This window comes from Oratosquilla oratoria, chromosome 27 (genome assembly GCF_046742065.1).
Source record: "Oratosquilla oratoria isolate Oo_2021 chromosome 27, ASM4674206v1, whole genome shotgun sequence".
Taxonomy (NCBI): Eukaryota; Metazoa; Arthropoda; class Malacostraca; order Stomatopoda; family Squillidae; genus Oratosquilla; species Oratosquilla oratoria.
In genome coordinates, this window is record NC_134803.1 from 43,155,223 (window position 1) to 43,163,835 (window position 8,613).

Genomic DNA, 8,613 nt, shown 5'->3' on the forward strand with positions numbered 1-8,613 from the left:
CAACTTTTCGTGCTGTAGATCACAAAGAGAAGAGTTCATGCGCCTCTTGAATACATGTCTTCAGTTCATCACCACACTGCGCAATCAATACACATGCTTTTTTTTTTTTATGGTATCTCTGAAACTAGTCTCTAAGTACCCAGTAGAGGAGGGGACTATATGCCATTAAGGCTCAATGTTTGGTTGACGATCCCGCGAGGTCTCAATGCTCCCAATAATATATATATATATATATATATATATATATATATATATATATATATATATATATATATATATATAATATTCACGGTTACCACCCGATTTTTTCCATAAGAAACACCATCTATTCTCCTCTTAACTCTGTCTCCTATCACACAAACACATGGGCTGTGAGATAAATCCGAATGAATTTCATTTTGAAAGAAGCTCTTTCAAGAATACTAGTTTAGTGTCTTACAATGATTTTGGAATAATCGTCTGCTACAGTCGGTTTGCCACCAGCAAGAAAGCTTTACGGGAAATATCAAATACAAAAATACTACTGACCATAGGTACAACATAGCTAGAAGAGAGGGGAGAGGCATTGTGATTATCCTGTATTTGCTCACTCAAGGCATAGAGGAGGGTAAAAATGGCTACGACCCAAGTCATCACCTTTGTCTTATGCACTTGCGCAGTTAGGTAAGGTAACATTGCTGGGAATCAAAGAAATGCGGGGCTTGATCCCGCGATCAGTACTATTCCGATTGCGCCACCAACAAATAGAAGTCGTTGGCAAATACGACATCTTAAGTTGCTATCGATTAAAAACTATGCTATAGTTTTCAACTGCTAAAGAAGATGAGTACAAAGGAAGTCTTTAAAAATCACTGATTTCCAAACAATTGGAACCGACGAGCTGCTAAACCGTTGTATACATAAGCACCTACAAGAACAGCTATGATGAACTAAAATAAATATATGCCTGCATTCGTTGATGGTATTTTTTCCCTTCTTTTATACGAGAGTAGTATAACCTGTGTTAGAACTGGAAATGAAGAGAGTGAGTGGTTTGATGTGAAAGTGGGTGTTCTTTGTGTACAGGAGGTATATGCGAGATTAATGGACAGGGGATTGTAGATGGTTAGAGATACTGGAGAGAAATGAGAAGCGAGCCAGTTCTTATTTGCTGACGACATTGCGCTTGTGGCAGGGTCAGAGGAGGGATTAAAGCAGTTAATAACGGAATTTGGGAAGGTATGCGATAGGAGAAAGTTGAAGGTAAATGTGGGTAAAAGTAAGGTGATGAGATGTAAAAAGGGGGAAGATGACAGCGAACTGGACGTAAGTTTTAAATGAGAGGGGTTGGAGGAAGTGCATAAATTCAAGTATTTGTGGTCGCATATGGCAGGATATGGAGGACTATGTTTTGGAGATAAAAACTAGATTGAGAGAAGCAAATCAATGCTTTAGGGAAGTGAAAAGTGTCATGAAAAATAGGCATCTGGGAATGGATGCAAAGAGATTATATGAACGGGAGAAAAGAAATTCCGACAAAGTATTTATAGGTGACTTGACATTAAAAACTAAATAAATAAAATTCTAATGTCATTCTAAATTAAGAGATTAGCAAAACAAGAGATACAATGACATATAACTCTGTGATATGACATTGTTAATCATAATAAGGTATACATTAACGAACGAGCATGTATACATACACACACACACAAACACAGACAAGAACAACATTGCCCAATTACTACTGAAGATTTATTTGACTTTTACAAAGTAATAAACATTTTTTATATATGATCACTACTAGTAAGTACACTATGATTTTACTTGCACCTCACTCTAGATAATTGAATACACAGATAGCTTCCAACTGTATTCAGTTATTTCTAATAGCATTTATTACTTTCCTTTTACTGGGGTTAGTTATTATAATCAGTTGCTTTCCCACCACCGTGATTCTTTGAATCTTCACTTATTTTCAATACTGTTTAAGTAATCAATGTCAATTCATACATTCTAGATAACCTGTACACAGATAACCTTTCACTGTATTCAATCATTTTAAATTTCCATTCACACACACACACACACACACACACACACACACACACACATATATATATATATATATACATATATATATATGTATATAATTATATATATATATATATATATATATATAGTCAATTATTACACTTTATCACAAAGAAATCTGAATTTGTGTTATAGATCTTGAAGTAGATCTGCTTTATGCACGACAAATAGACCTCAACCTGGAGCCTAATCTTGGGGAGGTCCATCGGAAGTATCTTGCTTTCTGCCTGGAAGATCTGCCATTAAGAACGTGCCGTTTATTTGGTTCCTAAGAACCGAGAGGGTTAGAGCGTCGCGACTTGCGAAGGTGGTCGAGGTGACGACGGTTTGAATATTGGCGCGAGCGAGATGAACCAATGGCATGGTTAATTAAATTCCACGCTATTAAGTCCTCTGTAAGGGGCACCGTCTTAGCCTCATGATAGAAAGAGTTTCTTGATGTTAAACCAAATCATCATGATCATCAAGAACATCTCTGGGTGAGAGATTAAACACGCAATTGATTCAATGTTCATTAATATTAGTATTGAGCTTTATACAGCTACGAGCCTCCTTGCATAGGCTCCTCAACTTTTTGTGTAGAAAAGATGAAAGTCAGAATTTCTAATCCTTAATCTACTCTTCGTAACAAAAGTAATAATCAAGGAAAATATATTAAAACTGCATAGTCCATCCCAGTTCATTGTTACGTGTTGGATTTGGATCATAGACATGCTTGGGCTTCAGAAAAAAAAAAAAAGTCGTTTCGCTCTGCTATGAGGGTGGGGATTGTATGGGATCGGGTATTGGCTGGTGGCCAATTTAGTAACAGAATTTATGCATACCACACTTGTAGTTAATCTCCAGTTGGAACCTGTATAATTCCTAAGGGAAATGTTAATTATCCTTCAACAGATTTTTAATCCAGTTTGGTAGATTTTCTCTAATGCTATACAAATAAAATTCTTAATCATCCTTCGATGAAGCTCCTCAAGATAATGCACACACACATATACATATATATAGAAAAATTAAATTAGGTAGAATGGAAAAAACACACCTATTTCCTCTTGAAATTTACTGAGATTTGTATCATAAAGGTTGAAGCAATAAATGTTTATGGTCTGGTTTACTGATACTTCTATCCTTTTTGAGCAATCTCGCTGAAACAAAGAAAATAATATACCCATTCAGAATCAAGTACTCAAGGAGTTTATCAGCGTCTTGATGCTCAGGCGCTCCAGATGGGAGTGCCTCAGCATGGAAGTGGAAGGTGAGAAGGAGTAAACATTTTCTCTTACTCTTGTTGGAAGTGGTATTACAAGAAAAGACTGCAGATCTTTTAAGCTTATAATATCTTGTGACTTTCCCAGGAGAGAAGATACAAAGTGACCAAGTTTACAAGACTAAGGGCCATCAGAAATGGTGGCACAAGAAAAAAGATATATGTAATATTACCGTGGACAGGAAATGAGGACTAGCGAGTTGCTCTTTACCTAAAACGCTCATTTAATATATATATATATATATATATATTTTTGTAGGATTATCAACTTAGAAAAAAAAAAAACGAATCACGTAGTGCTAGTTTTCTAAATATACTTTAGCCATAATGTTTCCTAATTCATTTTCTGGTTAAAAGTATATCAAAATTGCTTAGTACAGGACGGAAAAAAAATCTGTGTCACGGAGGAAGGGCTAGATTTGTGGAAGACTTAAATATGTGGAAAAATCGTGCCTTGTAAGCATGGGGCCCATTTTCTTGTTGTTGTTTTTGTTGTTTTTCACAGATGAATTTGATATCTGAATTAAAGTATTCTTTAAAAATCCTTCCGAAACACAGAAATATAACTTGAAGACTTCGTCTAAAATATGGCGTGGAAAATGTACGTTATAGCGAATAAAACAAAGACTAAAATCGAAAGAGGTGTCTTTTAATTGAAAAAAGAAACTAGTATGAAACAGACTAAACCTCAAAAGAACACCTGAGTAGAATGACATAAGAAGAGTAGTAACCGTCTACTGCAGCAGCGATCATTTGATCAGAAAATAACCTAAAGATAAGAGAGTAGCCATAGGAATAGGCATCTTAAGAGGGTACTTTGATTACATAAAATTTTATCTACCTTATCGAAATATTTTGGTATGCCTAGCATAACAACGAAGGTCTCACCTAGGTACTATGAGAAATCCAACTGGAGAGCAAATATATTGATTATGGAACGCCATCTAATGATTCAGTGTTTGGCCTCATATATGTTAAAAAAAAAAAAAACTAAGCTTAGAATAGGCTTCCATCTGGCGATTCAGAGGTTATCTGACCTCATATGTGCTTAAAAATAAACTTAGAATAGGTTTAGCTTCATGAAAAAATATAAAGTCATAAGACGGTTAATGGAAGGCTGCAGGTAGTGACCCTTCAGGACAGGTTGAATGTACGGATATCAAGGGGGTTTGCCATGAGTCCTGTGGTTCTTTTACTTCATCACTCCATTCTCCCCTATAGGTGCTTTGAACATCATCATAGCCCTCATGATTTTGTCCTCCCAATGCATCTTCTCTCCAAATTAGCTGCATGTAATTGTGGCAAATTAGCATGCATTTGATACTTTAGGGTCTATATGGGGAGCCCCTACGGGCCAGAGCCACACATCATTTTGTCCTTGATAGAGGAGGACTCTGTTCACAAAGAAATTATGACACTTTTATTATACTGCTACTGTCCCTCCGTTATACTGTCCCCCAATCCCTTTGTTGCTGTCCTGTACCATTTCTCTGAATATTCATTTCCTTTTTTTTTTTTTTTTTTTTTTTGCCTACCCTGTGGTGGGGGATAGAATGCTGCCACCAAGTATTCCCACTTGAATCGTAAGAGTCGAGAAAAACGGGACGGGGGTTTGGACTAGGCATCATTCTCCCTGTAGCCCCACAGGGGACATTCCTAAAAAAAAAGTAAAGGCTTAACAGGATCTAGGAGTTTTCCAACAAGTACCCTAAGGTTTGGGTCTTTTAATGTGCGTAGATGTAGTACAGATGAGAGTAAAAGGGATGATGGATGTGTTGGCTTTGAGGAAAACTAAGTTGAGAGGGGCAAGTGTGAGTTTGGGAGTGTAGTTGGGAGGTTCTCAGGAGTGAAGAGAGGGCGAGGGAGAGAAGGGGTGGTTATACTAGTAAGTGAAGAGATAGATAAACGTGCAGTGGAGTGGTAGGAGGCTTCTTCAACGTTAATGTGGATGAAAGTGAAACTGGGTGAGGAGATGTGGGCTTTTGTAAATGCATGTGGGCCTGGGATAGATTTAAATGAGTACATAGAGGGATTAGGGAGAAACGTAAATGTAATAGTATTGGGAGACCTTAATGCTAGGGTAGGAAATGGACCAATACACGGAGTGGTTGGGAAATGTGGAACTCCAATAAAGAATCATAGTGGAGAGCTGATAGTGGGGATGTGTCTGGAGAGTTGATAGGAAACAGTGTTTAGGAAGAAAGTCAAGCATAAGTACACATGGGAGAGGGTAGTGGATGAAAGGGTGGTAGAGCGTGAATGGACTATATAGTGGCAGATACGAATATAATAGGATGTATAATAGATACGAATATAATAGGATGTATAATAGGATGTAAAGGATGTACCTGTTCTAAGGGGTGAGAGTGGGGGAATATCAGATAATTTTTTGGTGGAAGGTAAGTTGAGAGTGGAGAATAGAGGGAGAAAGAGGAAAAGGACAAAAGGTAGTGAGGTTCTTAGAGTGAATTGTTTATATGAGAAAGAAAAGGAGTACAAGAAGAAGCTGAGAGAGGAGTGGGAGTGAAAGATAGAGTAGAACTAGTAGTGGAGGAGAAATGGGGATGATTCAAAGAGGGAGTCACAAGGTGTGCAAAGATGGTGTGTGGGACAAGAAGGATGGGAGGAAATAGATGGAAGGGTAGTGAGTGGTGGGATGAGGAAGCAGAGAAGGTTGTAGAAGAGAAGAAGCGAGCTTTCACAGATTGGTTACAGCATAGGACGAGGGAGTCATATGAGAGGTACAAAGAACAGAGATGTAAAGCATAAGATAAAGGGGGCAAAGAAGAGAGCAGATGTGAAATGGGGTAAGAGTATGACAAAAAAAAAATATATAATAAAAAGATGCTTTGGAAAGAAATTAAGAGAGGAAGAGGAGGCGAATCAAGTAGAGAAGAAAAGGTAAAAGGTGCAGATAGAGTGATGATGATGGAAGAGAAGGCAGTAAGAGGAAGCTGGGCAGAGTATTTTAGGGAGTTGGTAAATGTGGAGGAGGATAGGGAGGGAAAGGTAGTTGCAGTGGAACGTGCTAAGAAAATTACCGTGATGAGTGAGGAAAATGGAGGAGAAATAAGGAAGGATGAAGTGAAGGCAGTTGTTAAAATGATGTGAGCAGGTAAGGCATCTGATCGTGATATATGTCATGCAGAATGTCTAAAAAAAAAAGGAGGTACAGTGATGGTGGACGGGCTGGTGAGGTTATTCAATGGTTGTTGGAAAGAGGGTAGAGTGCCGGAGTACTGGAGGAGTGCCTGTATAGTTGCACTTTACGAGGGAAAAGGGGACAAGTGTGAGTGTAGTAGTTTCAGAGGGATTAGCTTGTTCAGTGTAGTTGGGAAGGCTTATGGGAGGATCTTGATTGAGAGGATTAGGAGAGGAACAGAGGGAATAATTGGTGAGGAACAGTGTGGGTTTAGGACAGGTAGAGGTTACATAGATCAAATTTTTATGGTAAGACAGATATGTGAGAAAGCTATAGGAAAAGGTAAGGATGTTTTTTGGGCTTTCATGGAACTGGAAAAGGCTTATGACAGGGTAGACAGGAAGTCACTGTGGGAGGTATTGCAGATATATGGGATAGGAGGAAAGCTTTTAGGGACTGTCAAGATTTTTTACGAGAGTAGTAGAGCACGTGTCAGGATTAGAAATGGAGAAAGCGAGTGGTTCGAGGTAAATGTGGGACTTTGTCAGGGATGTGTTATGTCGCCCTGGCTGTTCAATTTATACATGAATAGGGTGGTGCGAGAGGTAAATACAAGGGTGGTGGGTCAGGGATTGGAAATGGTTAAAGAAAATGGAGAAAAGTGGGAGATAAGCCACCTGTTGTTTGCGGATGACACTAAGCTTGTAGCAGGATCAGAGGAGGGATTGAGGAAGTTAGTGACAGAGTTTGGTAAAGTGTGTGAAAGAAGAAAGCTGAAGATAAATGTGGGTAGGTGATGAGATGTACAAGGGGTGAAAGTGGCAGCAGACTGGAAGAGAATATAAGGGGAAAGAGACTGGAGAAAGTGAATAATTTTAGATACTTGGGTGCGAATGTGGCAGGAAAGGGAAGAGTGGAGGTGGAGATAGAATGTAGATTGAGAGAAGCGAGTAAATGCTTTGGCGGATTAGGAAGTGTAATAAGAAATAGACATTTGGGAATGGATGCTAAGAGGAGATTGTATTAAGGGGTGATTGTGCCGACAGCACTGTATGGGGCAGAAACATGGAACATAAGAGAGGAAGAGAGAAGGAGTTTGAATGTGTTTGAGATGAGATGTCTGAGAAGTATGATAGGGGTTACTAGGCTCGATAGAGTGAGAAATGAGGTGAGAAGGAGAACGAGGGTGGAAAGGGAGTTGGGAGATAGGGTGGATGAAAGAGTATTGGGATGGTTTGGACACATGGAAAGAGTGAGTGAAGAAAGACTAGTAAAAGAGGTGTGGAAGGCAGATGTAGAAGGAGTGAACATGAGGGGGCGACCTAGGATGAGTTGGATGGATGGGGTAAAGGGGGTTTGGGGAAGAAGAGAATTTCTGTTGAGGAAGGACGGGAGAGGACAGAAGCCAGGGGTGAATGGAGAATGGTTGTATATGGATGATGGTGTGGTTGATGAGGTGGAATGAGTGGGAGATGGGGGTTAACGTAGTATGTGTGAGAAAAATTTGACGCAGCCCGAGGAGACTTCTCCCCGTCTTCTCCTTTTCTGTATGAGGGGACGGAGAGGGGGGTCGCTGATTTAATAAAGCGGTCTTACTGTGGATGTGCTGTGTCTTGCGACACTGCTTCTGACCCAGGGCAGTGGACAAGATGCAGGGATGACCCGTTATCCAGGAGGTGCCAAGATAAGAGGGAGGGAAGAGGGTGGAGTGGAGTGTATTAGGTATGGAATGGGTGGGAGTGGTTTTTATGCCCTCGTTTTTTGGCTACCTCCCTTATAAGGGAAAAAAAGCCTTTGGTATATGTATATTTACCCTTCTTTTATTTCATGATGAACCCCTACATCCTAGCCATGTCCACTTGGTTGATGACCACTGGCCTAGACAGAAGAGGTTTTTTAATAGAAATCGTAGGCTTTTATCTAAAACCGAAGTGACCAGTAGATCAAATTGCTACACATGGTAGAGGACCATCCTCACGCATTACATTCTTAACCCAAGCATCCCTTTCTCTCCTTCCCACAAACACCGTGCTCTGAATACACGTCATCTTTTCCCCACCAATAATGCCAGTTCATCCCCAGGATACCCCTTTCATGGAATAGGTTGTTGCCTTTGTCTAAACATTTCTCTCCT